We start from the raw sequence: 24,162 nt of genomic DNA, 5'->3' as shown, positions 1-24,162 counted from the left end.
ATTCTTCCTCCTTTCAGTACTGTATGACAAACAAAGGTGACTAAAGTAAGATCAAATGTAAATATGATGGGGGTAGGCTGGGGTATGTGGTGATTAGCTTTCAATTGCATAAGAATAACAAACATCAACAAAGAAAAAATGCCAGTGTGTTACAGTAAATGATGAGAGTAATTAATTGATGAAGAACCAAGGTTTTTAAGATGAAAGGCCTTACTTGATATATTAAGGTCAAATGTATTAATATTCATCTGGTTTTGTACTTCTTTGCAATATTTCTTTTCTGTTGTGAGTGTATGTATGTGACTCTGTGTATTATGTATGCAGTTTTTCATGGATGTGCATGCCTATGTGTGTGACTGTGATTTAATACATATGCCCACCCTTGTAGAGCACAGAGATGATCACGTTTTTCTCTTTTTACATCACTTCTCCACTATGTTATTTGAGAAAACCTCTCTCATTGAACCTGGGGCTCAATTATTGACTAGGCTGGTTTGTCAATGAGCTCAGTGATCCATCCATCTCTGCCCACCACACTACTCCACAACAATATGGTCCAGCCCCTTTATATATGTACTAGGGATCCCAAATCAGGTCTTCATGTTTTGTGTGGCAAATATATTATGGGCTGAGTCATTTCTCCAAACCATTAAAATTTTTCTTATTGTTTCACTTATTTTTTCTCTATTCATTTAATATTTTTTCAGAAAATATATTTTTATTATGTATTCCTCTAATGCAACTCCTTTTAGTACCTTCCCATTTCCGCACCCATCCAATCTTGTGTTCTTTTTCTCTCTTTCTCAAGAAATGGAAACAAAAATAATAACAAGAAATACAAAACACAAAACAAAAGACCAATAGGAAAAAAGGAAACAAAGCCAACCAAATCCAAAACTGCACAAAAATGCCATTGAATTTGATGTATGTTAAGTAACATACTACTGAATAAGGGTCCTGCCCTGTAGAAAAGTGTCTGGTTCTCTCAGCCCACATCAGAGACACTTTTCCTTGCAGCTGGTGGGAATTAACACAGAGACTTACCCCTCGACAATGTACACAGATGGAGAGAATTTGAAATATTCAGTCTTAACGGACTGTAATCATCAAAACCCTGCCCTCAAGGCTCAGAGATCTATGTGGATAAGAAGGCAAAATGATTGGAAGAGCCAGAGGAGATTTATGTCTCACTTGGTTTGGACTCAGTGAAATTACATTCAGTGGATGTCCGTTACCTCCTGATTTAATTGTTTAAATAACCTTCTGATTTATGCTCCAATATATTGACCTGCTCCCATCAGCTGGGAATAAGTTGCATACAGCTGTTTGATACTTTGTTGATTGGTTTAATTATTCATTCAGCCTGCCTTTTGTGAGAGAAAAGTAGAGAGAGTATAAAGTAAATTTCTTTAAGGAATTTGCAAGTTGGGAGTTGCATGCTTCACTAGACTAAGTCTTCATTACTTTGCTTATATTTAAATAATCCCTTTGGAGTGCAGTTTAGCACTAATATTATACTGATATTGATCATCTGTGCTTCTGAGTTTCTATCTTACATTGACTCCTAATTCATTTGGGCAATTATTTTGCCTTAAATTTATCTTATTCTCTCTCTTGCTCTTACCTTCTTTCCATAACCACACTTTCCCCTTCTCACTCTTCATTAATCAATTCAAGTGTCACCTTCATTCTTGATATTCCCCTCACCATGTTATTCTGAATCTTTTAAAAGTAAAATCTAGTAACAATACTAATAGATATCCTACCGTTATGAGGTTAATGCCTATCCACACAGGTAGAATCTTTGCAGAGGTGTTTTTTTTTTTTTAGCATAATTACATCTTTCCCCATCTTTTCCTCCCCCACAAGCCTTCTCTTGTACACCCCTCGATTGCTTATTTTTAAATCAATGGTCTCTTTGATTTTGATTGTTAATATAGACATGTACCCTTCTCACTTCACAGAAAGCTACTTGTATTGTTTGTCTTTGGGGATGATTATCTGGTATTGGATAATGAGTTGGTGTGCTCTTCCCAGGAGAAGACTGTCTTTTTATATACACAAAAAGAATTATTGTTTTTGAGTTTGAGAAGAAATATACTATAGTTCAGGAAAAGATCCAGACAGCTACCAGGAATATATGAAGAAAAAGACATGTTTTTTAGTCAAGTTGTAGAACAGAAATGAATAGCATATTAAGAAAAGGAAATTCATCCTGAGAAAGGAGTTGGGCTACGAAGCTGAGGAAAGAGCCCACAAAACCCAGATTATCTTTTAAATACTTGAAACTATATGTTTATACATCTAGTAAATATTTACTATGCATTTACAACGTGTTGAAAACTGACCTAACCTGTTGTAAAATGAACCTGCAGTGAAATAGAGAGGAGAGGCCACTGTCCTTATGGAAGTATTATTATCCGCAATTCTCTTTTGTGTGTATGTTTGTATGCTGTGTATTTCTGTTAACAAATGTGTTTGCATTTTTAATATTTATTCACTATGTCCTTTCTAGATTTAAAGTTCCTCATGACAGAGATCTGCATGAAGTAGCTAATAAATCATTTTTGGTTTCATAGTAAACCTCTTGTGGCTGCAATGCTTCTTTATACCAAACTTACCTCAATTGAATATGTATATTCAATTTTTTACATCCAATGCTATCATTCATCTAATTAAAAACTTTATTTGTTAAAATAAATGTAGTATTATAAATTTGCATATTTTAAATATACAAATTAACAGAGGTAATATCATTTTTCCATAAAACCATAACATCAAGGTCAGCAATGGGGCATAGAAAACAGAACTAAGGACAGCCATGTAACATTTAGGTTAATAGCACAATAGTTTGCTTAGGAACACAGTACAACTATCTTCCCATATATCTTTGATGATCATAATTTAACACATTCTATTCAATGGAAAACCAAATGCATGTATTCAATTCCTACTTATCTTAGTTCTTACAAGTTTGAAGCAAAATCTAAAGTAACTATTTCTCTTCTAATGCCCAATAAATTTAGTTGAAATTTCAAAAGGTAATATTTTTAGAAATCGAGCCCTTGTGGCTCTTCTTTGTTAACATCTGAGCTTTATTTGTGGTTTGAGTAGACTTCACAGTTATTATACTAATGGAGTTTTTTGTTAAATCAGTCTCTAGATCTGTAGGATCTGGCAAAAACATTGACTTCATTGTAAGCGACCATATAAGCATTCCAAATCACATTATTATTATTATTTTTAATGTGGTGCTTCCCATTGCTTTGACCTTGAAAATTATTCGGGAAGATGAATGGAGCAAGTAATTATGTTTGAAAACCAGTAAGAGAACAGAAAAAAAAATATTTTAACCTCTCAGATGTTTGAGAAGCACTTCAAATGCCTTCAATACAGTCTTGACCTTCACAAAACAAATGCTCATTATTATTCAGTAGAAATAAGAATCTCTTTGGATAAAGGGAAACAGTAAGTTACAACACTGTAAACTACAATTATTCACATCTTGTGGAATCCTATTCAGGTTAATAGGTCCTCATAACTGAGTACAGTGGTAAGTGTGATATCTGTGTTCCAGATGAGGGAAATGAAGTCCAAGAAAGCACTGATACCTGCCAGAGAAGGGATACATACGAGAGTGGACAATAGTTAGATTCAGACTTAGCTGGATCCCTCAGTCATTTAAATGTTCATTCTTCTTTGACAGAATATTTTACTTCTTACATTTTCTAGAATCCACCTTGCTTACCATGGATATTAATTGTCCCTGGCTTCAGCTCATGTGCACAGCCTGGGCACTGCCCCTCCCCCATCCTCAGTGCTGCAAACCAAACCTTAATTGACTCAAAACCCATCTCTTCCCGGGTAAGCCTTTCATGAATGCTGGCTTACTTCACACATTTATTTGTCTATTTTTGTATGTGTTGTGAGTATAAGTATGAAGGCGCATGTACCCATATGTGACAGCCAGAGACAGATCAGATGTCTTGCTCAACTACTCTTCACCTTGGTGTTTCAAACTGAGATCTCATTAAGCCTGGAACTCACTAATTCAGCCAGACTGACAGGCTAACACATGCCAAGCACCACCCTAGCTCTTCGATTATAAGAATGGAGCATCCCGAATGACATTTTTATGGGTATTGAGAATCAGAGCTACAGTCCCCATGATTGTTCAGAAATAATGCTACTGACCAAGCCTTAACTCAGCTTCCTTGCCTTATGAATTCCCAGAATATGTATATATAAGATATTTCAAAATATTCATTGTAATTCTATTAGTCAATAAGAGTGTTGCTGACCACTAGGTTAATAAATTCCTCTCAAAATTCTAAAAATGAAAAGTTCACCTTTTTCATACCATCATAAGTACTGAATAGTGTGCCTTAAAAAATCATGTGTAGGAGAAACACCCCACTACATGAAATAATGTGCAATCACCTAATTAATTTAACTCATTCATTTGGTGCTTTTCAAAAACCAAATCTACAATCTTTTATGTTACTAGGTACTTTAAATGAGAAAACTTGGGCTGTGGAAATTCCTCAGTTCCAAGTCAGCCTGCCATGTAACCTTGAATACCTGAGTTTAGTTCACACCACTCCCATAGAAAGCTGGTGTGGTGCACACACTTGTGATTACAGTACTGAGGAGACAAAGAGAGGCAGATTATTTCAATCCCTGGCTGGCCAGCCTATCTTATGTGGTTCTGGGCTGGTGTCTCAACAAGGAAGGTAGGTTTGTGATTTTTCATCCTCCAGTGGATGGCTCCACAATAACACACATATAGGAAGCACCTATAAGATTTGATTGATTATAACAGAAAGTAATAAGAGGAAGAGGGGGACATTGACAACAAAGAAGGTTGCATGAAACTGGAAGGGGAACAAATTGAGAGTTGTGAGGAAGTGGAAAGGGGAAATGGTGAATAGATACGATCATATTGTATTGTACATATGGATATAATTCTCAAGGAATTAAAAAAAAATAATAATAAAAAAGGATTGAACCAAGGCTTAGAAGGGAATTAGAAACAGATACTTTCAGAACATAATCTATTAGTCTTCAGTCTTCAATAAGATATTCTGCATTGTATCATAAGGGGCCAGGTATCTTAAGTGGGTTTTCACTATGTATATACCTTTTCCCTTTTGTCCTTCAGCAAATCTTGTGTGTGCACCTGTGCGTGCATGTGTGTGTGTGTGTCTCTCTCTCTGTGTATGTGTGTGTGTGTGTGTGTGTGTGTGTGTGTGTGTGTGTGTGTGTGTGTGTGTGTATCTTTGAAGCACTCCTGAGGGGCTAGTTACACCAAGACAGAACATTCTCCTACTGATTGCTTCAGTCTTTAGAAGAATAAAACAAAATTACAGAAAATGAAAAGGAAAAGAAAAGAGAAAATCAAATGTGAAAAAAATAATAGTAGTCAATTTTTAACAATTCATAGCTACTTATAAATCCTGGTAAATAGTAATCTCTAACTAAAAATGAAAGCCATACCCAGTGGGAGAGCATGTTAGATTTATTATATTTGTATTGGCAAGATAACAGTTGATTGTCAGAATGAAAGCCAGTGTATATTTCCACTTTTAATAGTCTCTTCCTATTTGTAAAATTTCCATGAATTGATGTCATTAATATTCACAAAATACTAATAGTAATATGTATTATGCAGCAATAAAGATCAAGAAAGTCAAATAAAAATTCTATCAATACAAAACCAATCGATAATGAAAAGGGTCTGAGCTATGTTTAGAACTTACCTATGTTAATGTAATACATTATACAAAGAGAAATAAAAAACTTATTAGGACAAAATTACTAATAAAATTCTCTCCCTGTTCCTTTCGGTGCTCTACACTGAGACCCATGTAGGGACCAGACTCCTGGATCTATTTTCCAGCGGGACCCTATTTACTCAGATTTGAATATGTATGGATAGTTGGATATCTATATGGATACAACATTAAATTAGAAGACTTTTCTTTCCTTTCAGAGGTTTTCAAAAACCAACAAAGAAATCACTTTAGTGGAATAAGTGTGAGAAGATTGATTACAAGTGCTACATGATTTTATATACAAAACATGAATGGTGAACACATATGCAAATTTTGACATGAGTACTCACCTTACCTAGTCTACTGATAACTAACACTGCTAAGAACATTCCATAGACTTAGATAATATCACTTTGCCTTACTTTTACAATTATGTTGTCTGCATTTCCCACGAGCATCTTGTTTCAACACTCAAATTTCACTCTGTAGTTTTGTTTAAACACTTACTCAAAAGGTCACTTTTAATAATGTAGCTTTTATTTTTTCTTAAACCAGTATGGTGTAGACATACCTAAACTACCTGTTCTTTCTCTCTAATGACAAAACTCAGTGTCTGAATTGGTGTTTTCTTTGGCCACTCGCTAATTTCAAAATCAGCAATTTTTCTGTGCTGATAAGAGTTTTTAGACTTCTATACTGCTGATGCAATCCTCTCTTAAGCATTTCAGGGCTACTCTTTAGGTTCTGATATAGCTACTGTGGGGAGACTTCTTGGATCGTGTAATGACACTGTCTTCTTAAAAAGCAAAAAAAAGTACTTGGGGTGAAAATCAAATGAGCAAATACGAACTCAATGACATTTCCATTTCTTGATCTTTTAAAATGTGGAAGGACGATACCTGACCTCAAACCCTATCACCCACTCTAAGCTTCCTACCTGTAGTGTCATGTTTTACAAGACAACGAACAAAATATCAGGAGTCACAATGATAAAGAATGACAAAACTTATTTTAAAATCTTTTAAATTTTATGCCAAATCCACTTTAAAAAAAATGAGTTGGGGCTGGAGAGATGGCTCAGAGATTAAGAGCACTGGCTGTTCTTCCAAAGGTCCTGAGTTCAATTCCCAGCAAACACATGGTGGCTCACAACCATCTGTAATGAGATCTGGTGCCCTCTTCTGTCATGCAGGCAGAATACTGTATACATAATAAACAAATAAATATTTGAAAAAATACATGAGTTAATAAATGATGAATGTTTCAGTTAAACATGAAATTTGTAATATAAGTTTAGGACCTGTCAAATATTTAAGGAATTCATACCGCAGAGTCTAATAACCCCATTTCTAGCTCTGCATTCAAAACAAATTTAACCAGTGACTTAGAGGGATCTGTCCAGTGCCATTTTTATTCTAGTGGTATTAACTATGATATGGAAAGACTCCAAATGTGAATGGAAATTTAATGGATATATTTTTGTACCCTTTCAGTATAAACACATATATATTTATGGCCGTCATATACATATATATGGAAAAATGGAGTATTTTCAACCATTATAAAAGAAAAAATTCTATCAATTTTGTGAACATGAGTTAATTCGAAGGTTAATAAGCAATTAAAGTAAGTCAGACACACAATTGCAAGTGCTTTATGTTCTCATGTCTATATCAACTTAAAAATAATAATAATAAAAGACAAATTGAGAAATCCAGAAAGAAGAACAGTACTATCAGTAGTTAAAGATGGAAATAGTGATAAACAGAGTTGTTGATCAAATTGTACAAACCTTCCAACATATGATGAATCATATTATATAAAATACAAAACATATGAATATATATGTTATTAGCAATACATCACTGTTATCTGATATTTATTATGACAGTAGGATTTAAACATACTGATAAGTACGTTTGTAAAAATCCTTAAGGAATCACACTATTTTTGATTTATCTAAAATTACAAGTACTCTATATAACTAACTACATGTATATACATATACAGTTTAAAGGAAATTTTCCCAACTAGGCTGGCATTTGTCCCACCAAGAGCTATAGACTAAATCATAAAATTCCAAAAGGGAGATCTGAATAACATCTTCTCTTTGTTGTAGGTCAAGGGATGCCAAGAGACTGCCAAATCAATATAGGCCGTGTCTGTTTCCCTTGAGTGTCATCCCCCTCTGAATGTGAATGAATGGTACTCATATCTTGGATGTAATCAACAAATATCTTATTGGAATTAAAGTGATTTCAACAGGAGGAAATAATGCCTGTTACTTTAAAACTAGCCAGATTCCTGAGACTACTAGAACATGGATTTTAGAGGAAAAGCTACTATCACAAATTTAATAAGCCAGCATAATTCCTAGATGCATTCTAAATACTCATACTTAGAGCCACAGATACATCTAGCTCTCAACTCATCAAAAAGCTTATATTAAAAGCAGATGGAGATCATTACATAAAACCACAATTGGTCAAAATGCAGAGAGCAACTGATCATTTGGTGTTCTATTGCAATGGATGCATCTACAACACAACTCCCACACCTTAGTCTCTGGGAGCATCATGCACTAGGAGGCAGAAAAATTGTAGGAACCAGAGGACCAGAAAGTGTACTGCAAGATTATGTTTCATAGAAATGGCAGGGAAGCTCCACGTATGAGTACTCAACATTGTGGCTATGTAAACAAGACCTAACCAAAGATAACACTAATGTCCATGAAAATATGGAAGAGAAAAAGGCAGAATAATACACTTTGAGATTTCTTGAGACTTAAGTCTGCTATTCTCTCAGCTTGGTTGTTTAATCTACCTTTTAAAGAACAATGTAACACCAACCTTACTTACTTTGGATTCCACATGTAATCAGTTTTCCCACCCTCAGCTAATGTACCATATCTTAAGTTATGCATTCTTCTAGTTCTTTTACCCAGAAGCAATACATGTATGCTTGCATGTGTGTTGTGATGTTCATTTTCTGAAAACAGCAAAGAGAAGTTGAAATCAGCCTCATCAAATGAATACCTGCTATAAATGTTCAGCACAACACATGCTTCTTGCTTGATAACAATAATATTTATAATAATGTTTCTTATCTGTGACAGTTGGGGTCAGTTTGAGTCAGTGACTTGATCCCTTGTAAAACTCTGTTAAAGATTTCTGTAAAGTATATGTCATTTCTTCCCCATGTAATGCGTGCTGTGTTATCTAATAATAGAGAGACCAAAATGCTGTGTTAGATATACGCACAAACCACAAAGACCAGGACAGACAGATTCACAGTATAGAATTCATAGGTAAAAGCAAAAAGTTAGTAGGATATAATTTTTTAAAAATTGTCAAATATTTGTTTCCACAGAAACCTATATATAAGAATCATCCCAAGGCACAGTGAGACTGAAGATACAGGGAGATGGGGATAGACTTGAAAATTTGAAATTAATATTTTAATAACACTTTCAAATTAATGTTCACAATATTTCAAAAGGCATATATTATATAAGTTTTGGATTTTTTATTGAAAATAGACTCTTCTTTCACGTAATACATCCCAACTTCAGTTTCCCCTCATCCCATTCCTCCCATCTCCCCCACACTTACACATATTACATAAATTTTACAAGATATATGTATTAGTCTTTCATGCCTACAATCAAATATTTGATGGGAAGGAAGGCTTTATTTCATCACCCAGTCTTAGCTAGTGTTCACACTGGTAGCGATGGTGTGATGGATTACAGAGCTTGGGTCTCTTTACATCTCAATGGATCAGAAGCAGAAATCTTCAGCATGGAAAAAGCACAGGATATCACCATCCCTGTCATACATCTGCCAATAAGATGTCATGTCCAATGGACCCATAGTCTCCCAAATCAGTGACAACAGCATGGGACCAAAAATTCAAGCAGTGAGCCTATGGGATACATTCCATATTCACACCATTGTAAGGTGTTGTCAAGGAAAAATATTAAGCAATTTTACATTAACCTCTGCTTCTCTTGGGTATCTCTTAAGAAAAGGAAATGAAGTGAGTTACAAATCAATAAGAAAACAACTAAAATGAGAATGAGGCAAATATCATTTTTTTTTTTTTTTTGTTTTCTGTAAGAAAAGCAGATGCCACGAACAAATCCATCCCCCCTGGCAAATGTTTAAGGGCAGAGTGAACAAACAACCCAATTACAGAGGGCCTGGTCTGACTTTTGCAAACAAGAAGAAAGAGGCCCCTGAGCAGAGAGGGCTGAATGGAAGGATGCCGGTCAAACAGCTTCTGCTCTCGGCTTTCTAAATACTTTATGACAATTGACTCTGTGTGCTTTGTAATTGGGCCTGATAGTTCTGTAATTACTTTGTCTCAACAAACACTGTAATTGTGAATAGGTTTTATTTTGTCAGTTGTGTTTTTCTTTCCGGCTCTTCCTGTGGGCTCCTGTGGCTGCAGCAAGTTGATGAAAATGTGTTTGTCGGGAGGAATGTACCCTAGATTGTTTATCTTCCTTATGTCTGGTTCAGTCAGCTCTGCTGCATAGGCATTGTTGCTCATCCTTCAGCTCCCCAGGAACACAATTAATGCCTGCACTGAATTCACCTCTCCTACCCAGCAATTGGAGATTAATGTTATTGTGAGCCTGTGTCAACTCTTCCTGGAAAAGATGGCTCAACCAAAAGACAGAGAAAGTCTTTAGAGACAAGATGAGGGCCTGGCTTTCCCTTGTTTGAAGCTTGTTAGATCAGCATGATTTATGTAACTGCTCAGGCTATGCCATTTGTTCTGTGTATATGCTTTATACCTCTGTTGAAACTAATGTATAATGATTCTGTGTATTCCAACCCTACTTCTGATTCCTCCAATAAAACATTACCTCCCACCTCACCTCTGCCTATCATTAGGGTGACTTAACCCTCCCAGCAGGCACTCTCCTGGTCTAGGCACCAGAGCTTGTACATTCAGTGATTTGTAAACAACAAAACAAACGAAGAAATGCAAGCTTGAGACTGACGGCTCACAACAGTAATTCAGCATTGGATCTAAGTATATGAACCAGGCTGAACCCACAAACTTCTATGTCATGACCTACACCAGGGTTAAAAGAGTTCACTGACTTCCAAAATGCCTACAAAATAAACTGTGTTTCAGTGATTGTACCATAATAAAGCACAGATAACTGCTCCAAATATAGGAGAGTTCCTTAAAATTCTGATTGTAATTATCCAAAGTGCACTTGATATTTATCTATAAAAGTATAAAATTGACTGGTTTCAAGTTACACAGAAGCGTATGTTTAGTTTTTTCATTTGTTTGTTTCTTTGTTTAATTGTATTGCAAGGCTGTTGAATGTTGGTTAACATTTTCCCAAGCAATAAGCAGAAAAATATTTATCAAGCAGCTTAGCCAAATTCAAACACTGATTCATTGAAAATACAATAGGACCATGGCATTTGAATTAAACAAATTGATAAACAACTTTGATATTTATTTCCACAAATAATTCTAAGGATTTTTTTTTGAGAAATGCTGACATGATTTTCAATGACCCCCCGATATCCTTGTGATTTCAAAGTGTATTGAATGCACATTTTTATTATAATTCTAGAATAAAATCAACATTATTTAATGTATATATGAAGAATTCTCATCTATCTTAACAAGTTCAAAATATTCTTTTTTGCTTATGCTAGAAATGAAATATCATTGCAGTGAACAAAGAAACATATATTCCCATGTTTCTTATTTGACTAGATTAACACTGTTGTTATTGATTTTTTTACTCTTTTTTGAGGGGCCCACCACCCAGCTCCCAAACAAATCACACACAAAGGCTTATTCTTAATTATGAATGCCTGGCCTTAGCATAGCTTGTTTCTTGCCTGCTTTTCTTAACTTATCCCAACTATCTTTTGCCTGTAGGCTTTTTCTGTTCTCTTACTTATGTAAATTTTACTCTTACTCCATGGTTTGCTGGTCCTGTAGCTGGGTGGCTGGCCCCTGATGTCCTCTCCTTCTCTGGCTTCTCCTTCTCTGTTTGCTCCTAGATATTAGCTCCCCCCTCCCAGGTTTCTCCTTCTATTTATACTCCCTGCCTGCCAGCCCCACCTATCCTTCTTCCTGCCTTGCTATTGGCCAGTTCTTTATTAAACCATCAGGTGTTTTAGACAGGCACAATAACACAGCTTTACAGAGTCAAACAAAAGCAACATAAACAGAAATAGCACACCTTAAAATAATATTCTACTGCATAACACAGAGTGTATCAACTTCATGTGCTCCTTGTTCTTAGTGTGACTACTTTAATCCTCTGCTCTTCTTGACACAAAGATTGGCTTGGTTTATTTAAGAGCAACAGAACAAACCCAGATATGGTCATGCATGCCTATAATACCAGTACTCTGTGGCTGAGGCAAGAAGATTTCTGTGAGTTCAAAGCTATTCTGTGACACAGAAATCCAGGCCAGCCAGTGCTACATAGCAAGGTGTTGTGTCCATGAGTAAATAAGCAAACAAAAAGTCAAATAAACAAGGAAATAGAAATACAGAGCAATGGAATAAGCAGAATCTACCAGGATAAGATGATTCATTTGACGTAAAAGTCTGGGTTATATTAATACTGGTACAAGGAAACAGCATTTTGGAAAATGAGAACTGAATATAGATTGAAAAGGGCATACTCTTATTTTTTAAATCACTTCCCCCCATTTTTATTTATTTATTTATTTTTCTATTTATCAGCTTGATACACTATAAGTTCTTATCCTAATAGTGAAATGTTTGATTGAGGCTTGCCCAGTATGTGAGTAAAACCAAAACTTATAAGCCACAGTCATCCTAGGGTCCCCCTACTATATAGCCTCCTTGGTTCTGTGGGTTGCAGTCTGATTGTTCTTTGCTTTATATCTAGTATCCACTTATGAGTGAGTACATGCCATGTTTGTTCTTCTGGGATTTGGTTGCCTTACTCAGGATGATATTTTCTAGTTCCATTCATTTGCCTGCAAATTTCATGCTGTCATTGTTTTTCTCTGCTGAGTAGTACTCCATTGTATATATGTACTAAAATTTCTTAATCCACTCTTCAGTTGAGGGGCATCTAGGTTGTTTCCAGGTTCTGGCTATTACAAATATTGCTGCTAAGAACATAGTTGAGTATGTATCTTTGTGGTATGATCGAGCAATCCTTGGGTATATGCCCAAGAGTGGTATGGCTGGGTCTTGAGGTAGATCTATTTATTCCCAATTTTCTGAGATATCATCATACTGATTTCCACAGTGGTTGTACAAGTTTGCATTCCCACCAACAGTAACCAATATAAATCTAATAGATAGATTAAATTTCTCTTACCCTTGAAATATTCTTTCCTTTTTAACGTTTGACAATCGATGTGCTTTTCTCAATGAGTCTAATGGCTGATTTGCTTAGCAGTGCAGTAGACAACCAGTGTCTCTTGGGATCCAGTAGACGAAGTGATTATCTTGGTAATGTTTAGGTACACTAAATTGTACTAAAATATAATATTCACTTTTAGCATTTTTGGGCTGCAAGGAAGGATCATTAGAACTGAAATGCATCAAGACAAAACCAAATTCATTCCATTCAATGTCTTCTTAAAGAAACGGTCTCAGCCTGAAGTACTTCTTCATACCATCTTTCCCTGGACTGTCGACATGCTGTTTCCAATATGGTAGAGGCATACTGGAGAGTTACTAAACATAATCTCTTAAAAATAACAGTGTTGTACTATTTTTTACAAGTAGGAACATGGAAAGAGTATAAGAGTTCTTTAATCACATGACTATTAATCAGAAAAGCCAACATGTGAGGCCCAATCTTCAGGTTCATGATTCTGGTGGTAAGTAGCATTCAGCAACCATACCTTGAAATATGCCTGATACAAAAATTTGACAGATTTCACTTGCATGAGAAGCCATGATCTCATTCATCACTAATGATCAGCAATAAGAATATTGTGGGTAGACATGTCACAAACTTAAAAGCAGAAGATTCTGCACTAGTTCACAGGTAAGAAATAATAATTAAAAAATGTATTCTGGTAGATGTGAAAAATACACAGGTTTTCTGAACTGATGATGGAAACAGATAAGCTGCTGAAGTGAGTAAGATGGGAATTTTGAAGTGAGCAGTTAGAGTGAAATGTATAATCCTGCTTTATGTGGAGACATATCTCTGTCACTTCACTTAAGGGTAAATACAGGTGCTCAGCTCAGGGAGCTGACTAGGAGATCACCCCTAAAAACACAGGTTTAGCTTAATATAATTAACTTTCCCTTCTAGAATTTCTGCCCTTTGGTACAGTCCTCTGAACCACCATGAAGGATATAACTGTTCAAGTTTTCATTCTGTCTGCCTTTTTCTTTCACATACTGGCCAGGGTCAAAGTATTTTTTCCCATAGTACCTTGGACTTCCTTATTCTCTAAAGTCCCCCTTTCTGCCATGCCTCTGATCTCCTTGCTACTGTATATCAAATAGCATGATTTTTTTTTCATATTTTCATCCTCTGAGGCAGCTATGAGATTTACAGCTTGCTTGCCCCAGAGTTTTTGTTTTACATCCTATCAGTAAGGACTTTCTTAGTCTTCCCCAAAGTTTCCTTCGCTGTCTGCCACGTGGCTGCTTGCTATCCAGTGGCTGACCTCCATGCCTGTGTATCTTCTCCCCCCTCCTCAACAGTGCAGTGTAACCATAAGAAATTGTCCTCTATTTTTTTTATCATTATTGAGACTAATAACCTCAACAAGGGGCTCTGATTTCTTTGGATTCACATGACAGATCCACCTGATACTCATATTTCAGATAGCACTTCTTTCCTGCCTTTTAATTATTTAATCAGCAGAGAAAACCAATCCATTTCTGCGCACCTATGAGTATTGAGCAGTCCTCAACTAACACCTGTGAGACAAAAACAGAGCCCTCAGTTTTTAGGTAACAGTGACTGAATTCTGTTTGCTCCAAGTATAAGTATGGAGATCCTTATCTGACTAGAGGCTCCTGATGTGTCTTAATTTTGGGTTATAGTATATCTGATCAGAGAATTATGTAACATTCCTCCTATTGTGAACTGTGAGCTAACACATGGCCATTGTTAAACTTTTAGTAATTTGTTACCAAGCAATGGAAAACTCATGCATCCTCTGAGTTTCTGCATTGACACACACACAAAAACAAAACAAAACTAAACAAAAAACCTCAATTGTCTCTGTTTCTCCAAACTAATCTAAATCCAGGCTTTAAAGACTCAGAAAGGAACTGAGTCTCTTCATTTAATGGTGACTTAATCCACGTGAGTGTTAAAGATAGTTGAGAATAATGTGTGTGTGTGTGTTTATATGTATGTGTGTCATGTGCTCTACATGACTCAGATGACTCTTCATCTGCATCTGTTCAGCCCTGTGTTAAGAATGTATCTTTCTCAGAGTGGGAGATCCTAGCTGGATCAAGAAAAGAGAGGGAGAACAAGGAATAGGAGACCATGGTAAATGAAGACCACATGAGAAGGTGAGAAGGGGAGGAAGCAGAGAGCTAGGGAGGCCCACGAAGATCCACAAAGATACCCCCTCAAAAGACTGCTGGCAATGGTCGCGAGACGGCAGGAACTGACCTACTCTGGTGATGGGATGGCCAGACACCCAAATAGTGGTGCCATAAACCCCATCCAAGGACTGAGGAATCTGAAGGCAGACATCCACGGCTGGTCCCCTGGTGGAGCACTGGGAGTCTAATTAGTGAGTAAGAAGAGGATTTATATGAGCGAGAATTGTTGAAGCCAAGGTTGGATAAAGCACCGGGACAAATAACCAAATGAATGGAAGCACAGGATCTATGAACCAAAGGCTGAGGGGCCCCCAACTGGATCAGGCCACCTGAACGGGTGAGACAGTCATTTGGCTTGATCTGTTTGGGAGGCAGCTGTACATTGGTGCCAGGTCCTGGGCTCGTTGCATGAGTTGGCTGTTTGAATCCTGGGACTTATGCAGAGACACTTGGCTCGGTCTGGGAGGGGGGAATGGACCTGCCTGGACTGAGTCTACCAGGTCAACCCCGGTCCTCGGGGGAGACCTTGATCTGGAGGAGGTGGGAATGGGGGGTGGGCTGGGGGGAGGGGTGGGCGAGAGGGGGAGAACAGGGGATTCTGTGGCTATTATGTTGAACTGAATGGTGTTATAAAATAATAATAATAATAATAAAAAAAAAGAAAAAAAAAAAAAAAAAAAAAGAATGTATCTTTCTCATTGTCTTCATCAACAGCATAGGTCTCATTTTCTGTCAATTTTCTTAGAAAGATCTGTGTTACCCTTAGAGAATGATCTAAATTTACCTTTGTCTCCAACTTGAATTTTCCAATCTCCTTTGCATATAATCTGCTTATATTATCTTCACTAGATAGCAAGAGAATTATGGATTATATCTAATTCTGTATCATCAGATGACCTTTATTTGGCCAAGTCTTAATTAAGACGATGACTTTGATAGTTTTGTTATGGCATGTGCTAACATTCGTTTTGTTATTTCATTTTCTGTTTTCTATTTTTTAGGTGAGGTATGACTAAGTTGTTAATATATTTAGAATTACAAGAAAATAAATGCTCTCTAAAAACTAAAGAATGACTGTACTAATAGTTTATTCTTACAGAGAAATAGAGTGTTATCTTTAATAAATTTAGGTGTTTCCATTAAAATTGTTTTCTATGGTAATTTTTGTTGCTGATTATGACCTTTTAGACTTATTGGCAAGTCTGCTTTTCTGAAGCAAAAGTAGAAATACAGACACTATATTATTATTTTAAAGATAATTATTGCAAGAAATTAAAACATTTTAACTTGGAACATAACTTGAAATGACCTTACTTATAAGAGACATAAATGGAGGGTATGTACATAGAAGTAGCTGTTGACAAGACTCTTTTCTATGAACAGAGAAAAGATATGATAACTGCCAACTGAATTTCTTATTATGGGTATAAATATAAGTTTACAGCATAATCTTGACATAAAACCTCATTGACATCAAACAAGACTCCACATATTTAAGAGAAGTTTTGCCTTTAAGAACCACTGGAAAGGCTAGGCAGTGGTGGCCCAAGCCTTTAATCCAAGTACTCAGGAGGGAGAGGCAGATGGATCTCTGAGTTCAAGGCCAGCCTGGGCCACAGAGTGAGTTCCAAGAAAGGCGCCAAAGCTACACAGAGAAACCCTGTCTGGAAAAACCAACCAACCAACAAACAAACACAAAAATCACTGAAAAGCTTTTAAGTCCCCCTTAAACTTCAGGAAAGGAAAATATGTCATAGACTGGAACATCATTAGAAGAGAGTACACGTGTTTAATCAAACTGAGAATACAAATGTTGAGGTTCCTATTGTTTGGTAGCTATCTGTGGGCTTTCTTATCTTTCATTTCCATTTCATAAGTCACACAAATCATCAGAGAAATCTCCTTGTGACGCTTGTCATTAGCTGCAGTGTTAATAAAATTTGTCTGTCACTGTGTTCTACTGTCTCCACAATGTCTTTCCCTATTTGCTATTCCTTTTGTTCAACTTCAAGATATTTAACACTGGCAGTTTTAAAGCTACTCACACCAGGATGGTGGAATTCAGTATTAGTAGATAAACATTATAGAACTGTGTGCTTATTTGCTTTGTACAAAGTTATTCATATATTTTATTTAAAACACAGTATTTTGTCAGGAATAAAACTTTAAAGTTCTGCTGTTTGTTGTGATAAGGACTTAGCCCTGACAGGCAAGCATTCTACCAACAAAAGACATATTCAGATCTTACTTTAATGATACTGAATTGTCAATCAGGCTAGCCTTGAATATGCATTGTTTGACTCCACCTTCTGAGTATTGGGATGGTAGGCAAGTGCCACAATGCCAACAAAAGCGTTCTTCTTTATGGTATAGATACTAGTTAAAATTATAATGACTTGCTTCATTTCTTACATTTTTTTGCCAAGATCTCTGTTCTTGGCACTAAGAGACTCCTTTGTTCTCTTGCATTCTCCTCATGGAAAAGGACTTTGAATATTTACAAATACTCCAGGATATGTGAAAAACATTCATGTAGTTGAAGTTTTCCTTGTCACATAATTTCAGAATCTAAAGAAACATAGTTTATAATGTTATCCTGAGTAATTGTTACTTTTTTAAATTTTCTTTATATATGTTTCTATTTAGTACCTTTATTTACCTCTACTTATATGTTAGCCCTGTAATATTCTCAGGTATTCTAATATCTAAGTTATGAAAATTATTGGAGGAGAATCTGTAATAAACTAACATGTAAAGTAGGACATGTTAAAAAAAACTTCACTAATAGTTTTGAAGTAAAAACCAGTGATAAAGCATATCTTTCTATCAGCACATAATTATGGCAAAATATTGTGAGAAATTTTCTGCTGCAATAAATGAGGAAATTCATTCTACCTTCAAGATGACTTATAGAAGCCAGTTATAGCCTGATATATTAACCAACTAGCGCCAAAGTGTTCTAATAAGCCACATTAAACTACAACAGATTTCATTTATTATTAGATATCATATAATACATTAAAATGAATAGGCATACTCTTATTTATATAAGAATGGCTTATTTTTAAATAAAATAATTCATGAATTTTGGATATTTAAAATATGAGTGTCACACTCTCAAATTGAATGAGTACCTAAATCAATTTGTAACAAATGTAAAGGATAAGTATTAGAAAAAAATAAACTATTTACTGAGTTATTTTGGATCTCTGTAAAATAGATGCAGTGTCTGGGTGACAGGCATTAAGTGTTCTACAAAGACCGACATTACTTTTAATTACTATTTTTATTGTTCGTCAATAAATGACAGTGATAGGTAAATATTCACAAGGTTCTGCTGTCCAAATACTTAGAAGGTTACAGACCAAGAGTAGGATTTTTCCCCTCTGTTCAGTTACTTGTCATGACTAAGCTTTGCTTTATAATCTAAATATTTCCACCTCACAGCCTGAAACTATGTCCGTCCTTCAGACTAACACTGGATACTTTAGCTCCCATTACTTCTTAACTCCTTTTCTCATTTTTATTTCATTTCTAATTTTCTGCTCATTTGATTCTTAATAACGAAAGCAAAAGCTCTGTAAGTTGTGATTCACTTTTAGACTCATTTCTGTAAATTTATCATATTAGGTTATTTTTAGACAAGGGTATTTTATGGGAGGCTTCCTAGAATACTAAAAAATAAAATATTGCTTACATAATACTGTTGAAAAACACAAGGGGAAGAAAATATAAAAATCTTTCCATAAAGATATCATGACTCATTTTTAAGTGATGGATACAATGGAATAGATAAAATTTAATTTCCAAATAAAAGTATCTTAAATGTTAAAATATTTATATGATCATGAGAAATATCAGCAATTCATAAAAATATATCGACTAAATCAGCTCATATAACCAGAGTCATCTTTTCACATTTACTTTTCTCTAATCCAAGTGAATAATATAAAAATGAACTCTTGATAAGAATGAAGCTATTATCCCAGCATTGAGCTCATTTAGGTTCATTGGGGACAACAAATAATGCTATCTAATTAATTAGAATGACAGGAAACTGCATGACACATTTCTTATGGCTGGCTGATTTAACATCCTAAAACCCTCCTGTTGATTAGAACTCGCATGTTTTAAATAGAAAAGGCTGTTAGACATCCCATCTGTTGTGTAACAGAGCTTTGGGAGGAAAATTTAAAAAGGTACGCTCAAGTCTTGATAAGTTCAAGTCAGCAGAACAAGACACATGTAATGTGTTATCTGATACAAAACAAAACAGGCAGACTAATTGCTTTCATTTTTTTTTCTGTTTCTCATCAAGCTGCAATTAAGTAATATGACTATTTGAATTCCTGGGAGTTTGACCCTTCTTTGTAAAACACCTAGCTGAAGTTCTGATTTTAACTTCTGTGTAAAATGGATAGAGTTGAAGAAGCAAACTATCTTTCTTGCCTTAGATTCAGCATATTATGGCATAATACAGAGTCTTCATCTGCATCTTTAATCATGTGCATACATTGAAAGAAACTTGTTAGAAAGCAATATTTTTAAAAATATGATTCAATTTTGTGGCTAAAAAGACTCACAGAATAATCATATTCTTTGTGAATATCTCCCATGTAAATTTGACAAGTATACAGATGGTAAATAAATCAAATATTTAATTATATTGGAAACAGGCTGAATTTCAATTTACTATACTTTGAGGAATATACATAGCCATCTACTAAAAAATGAATATATACTCATAGTATTTTCTATATAGTTGGTCAAAAACAACAATTTAAACAAATTGTTTGCCAAAACAATATTAGCTGATATACAGAGGAAGCCATTTATAATGTACATAGAACTAGGATTATCATGAATATAATAGAAGAAAAGTATAAATGTGAAATAAAATAACTTAATTTTTTTCATTTAAGTCCATTATATATGCCATTCCTTGATTTGAAAATATAAAGTACCAGCTACTTAGTAATAGATTTGTCAATGATTCAGACAGAAGTTTGAGAAGGAACTATGATGGAACATAAGAAAATATTACTAACAAATATTCAACAACAACAAAACTCAACTATTTAGTTCAAGTCTATCAAATGGTATACATATCCAGATACTATTTATTATACCTCCTGGCTTCTACTGATGAACATTTCTTTGTGTTCTTATTTTTTAATTCCTCCAAGTAAATATCTCTGTCCAGTTATTTCAAAAAAGATATAGATATTGACATAAAAAATAATTTTGATGATTAAAAACCTTAAGTGATTGCTGGGCGGTGGTGGCGCACGCCTTTAATCCCAGCACTCGGGAGGCAGAGGCAGGCGGATCTCTGTGAGTTCGAGGCCAGCCTGGACTACCAAGTGAGTCCCAGGAAAGGCACAAAGCTACACAGAGAAACCCTGTCTCAAAAAACCAAAAAAAAAAAAAAAAAAAAAAACTCTTAAGTGATAAAAGTGTATTTTTTTGTGATTTAAAAAATTTCAATCCCTATGCAGAACTTTCTAATGATAAGTCTCAGAAGTTTTAGCGACTTGATCAGAAACATTATTCATAGATTAAAGATATCTGAGTGCAACACACAACACACACACACACACACACACAATCTTTGTGTCCCTGCATGAGACTGATGAGACTATTAACAGCGTACCAAAGACAGAGAGGAATGAGTTCCTATTGACAGATACTAGCATAATGTTAATCTTTCTATTTTTTTCTTCCATAAATATCTTTGCTCTTTCAGCTCAACTCCAGCAACATACTTCAACAGAACAAGTTTTTGGAAAGAGATCTTTTGCATATTAAAAGTGCTTTTGCTGACATTTAGAATGGAGAGGTAGGATGGGACCTACAACCTTATAAAGCAACAAAAGAAAGTTGTGTTTGACTAGAAGTCATTACTCTAGCTAGGACCATAAACGCTTCCACCGGAATCCTGCTTTCTTCTGACAGATTTTTACAAGGCTCCCTATGTAGAGAAGTATGTAAAATAAGTACACAAAACAAGTATTTACTGATAAACTCTAAAAAATATATATTTTTAAGTCTTTGGTATGTATATAAATTTATCATTTATTAAACAGGAAAGTAAATTTGTCTGTAAATGAAATGGATGTGATTACATATTTGTACATAAGGAAAATTTGACTATTTGATACTGTACAATGTAGAGCATCTTCAAAGTCTGTTGGTATTGAATGATCTGTTAAAATTTATGATAGTCAATGCCACTTCACATAAAGACATAGCCAGCACAAATGGCAAAATACATTGTTGGAAAGCTGCACTAAGCCAACATTCAACTTTTTATGAGACTCAAAGTTAGAAAACCCAATGGAAATCTTTAAAATCCACCATCCTAACGTACTACAAGACAAAGATATATTAACTTTATTGAAACATGATGAAGAATAATGACAGAAGACAATACAATTTTTGGTTTCTGTAATTAAACTCTTATGTTTGCACAAGAGCAACACATTTTGCATGCACAGTATAAACACCTCAATTCATAATATACAGCAGCTTCAAACCTTTCAAGCCGTGTTTATTATTGTCCCATGGCAGGAAAGCATGCCTGGTGTATTGTCTGCATGCTGTGGGTTAAGAGACACACTGCAGTGCAGCTTTGTGATGCGTTATCGGTGAGCACTGAAAGAACCACCCAGAATTTATTACACATTAGATTTTAAATTCAACCTTTAATTTCATTGTTTTGCATAAGCCTTGCATTCAGCTACCGTAATATAGATGGTGTCACATGCCACTGTTTAAGAAAGTGGACTCCTGGTGACTTTCGATGTTAGAGAGGTAGGGAGAGTATATTTTATTGCACATTGCATTTTGAGGGAAGAGTTCTTTGGTGAGAATATGAGATGAAACCCACTAAATTACAATCAGCCTCTAACACACAAGCACATGCTCTCACACCACAGTTCATCTGGGAAACTTCATTTCTAGAGTGCAAACTGGAGACAACAGAATTAAATAATAACTTGTGCAGCTTATGCACATTTAAAATTAAAGCAGGTTTTTTTTCTCATGTGTGTTTGTGTTATTATTTTCATGGAATCCACAAATAATGCTCAAAAGGTGGCCTTCAGTCAGTAAGACAGACGTGATTATATCAAACACACAAAAAGCTATTTAAAGCATTTTAGATTTGAGGGGTTATGGGAATTCTATTTTGGTTTCTTGGTTTCACACTGATTCTATTTTAGATTCAGCTGTTTCACAGGATGCTATTTTTATTTTTAAAAACTTTGCTTAGCAACTCAAAAAAAAAAAAAACTCTAATTGAGCAAAGGGGGTAGATGCAAATTCTACCCTGGTGTTTAAATAGGGTACAGACCAAAGCATGCTTATTTAAATATGGCACACACATATGCTTAGAGTATGAACACAAATGTATTTATAATTTGTGTCAAATGCAAAGATTGTGGAATTCTCACATAACATAATGTAGTGTTTTTTCTTTCTACTACTTAAATTATATTAAATTCTTAAATAATATTCTAACATAAAATACTTGGTCGGTTAACCAAATCTACCAAAAAAAAAAAAAAAATGTAGTTCCCATTCCAGTCCTATGTGCCCTGGTTGAAAGAGTTAAATCTTTTGTTCTATGAAATCTCAAAGGAAAAACATAATTAGAAGATTACTAGTTTGGATGTATTAAAATTTTACCCTTACCTCTAAGGTCATACCTTAGAAATTGCTCAGCACTTGAGAACAAAGTTTCGGAATCAGATGTCTAATGTACTACCACTTCCTTGAGGAAGTGTCTTGCTAACCTCCAGATTCATTTTCAACCTTTCTGCTCTCTTTCATGTTCTGTGTGTGAGATAAGAATGGTTCATGACTGTCCCTGTCACCTACATAACCCAACCTCCTGAAATTGTTAGCTTCTGATTGGATAAGACATAGGCAGTGAATTATTGGTTAGGAGAGAAGTTTATCAGTCCGCCATTTCGGTATTTCATTCAGTTTTTTTCAATAGTTGTATTTCTTCACTTTACCACAAGGGGGCATATAAAGGAAAGATGATTCCCTCGTAACACTATCTGTGGCAGCACAAACTTAATCCCAGTAAAACTACCTACTCAGTCTTCATTTCTCAGAAGCCCTCAATGTTCTTTGCATGTTTCATTAACTCTACCAATGCATTTGTCCATGTCTTCAGTTGACCCATCTAATCTCAAATCTGTTTGCTTTGGAGATGATGATGAATACATAGAGCATATATGTGTATATGGCGGCGATTCATTTCTGACTGTGATTAGCTGTAATGATAATATATTTGAAAATTTAATTGTTCAACAGCAAACGTTCCACAATGAATTCTACTTCACTGTTATAACTTTAAGTAATGCTGTAAACATTCTCAATATAAGTGAAAAATAACCTGCCAGTAATTGTCCTTCATGCAGACAACACACACACACACACACACACACACACACACACACACACACACACAGAATCACAGAACCATGCCATCAAAATGCTAAGTACAGTTCATAATCCCTCTGTTTGCCTTTCCTCAAATATAATTATGGGTCTACTACCTTGATATAGCCTACTCTAATTTTTAGAAGTTCCTTAGTGGTATCAAATATGGCCCTTGAACAACTATTATTTTATACCCAATGATATTTCTTCATTTATCTTAGTCATCCTTGAGGCTGAATTCTTGAAATCATGCCTAGCCTCATGCAAAATGATGGGCTCTTTTGCCTTCTTCTGTATGACTTTCTGAGTACCTGACTTTATTGGTGAAATAATTAATAAAGGCATACACAAAGGACTACTGTAGCAACTAATTTCT

Source organism: Peromyscus maniculatus, chromosome 10 (assembly GCF_049852395.1).
Source record: "Peromyscus maniculatus bairdii isolate BWxNUB_F1_BW_parent chromosome 10, HU_Pman_BW_mat_3.1, whole genome shotgun sequence".
NCBI classification, from domain to species: domain Eukaryota; kingdom Metazoa; phylum Chordata; class Mammalia; order Rodentia; family Cricetidae; genus Peromyscus; species Peromyscus maniculatus.
Note: the sequence above shows the minus strand (reverse complement) of the source record.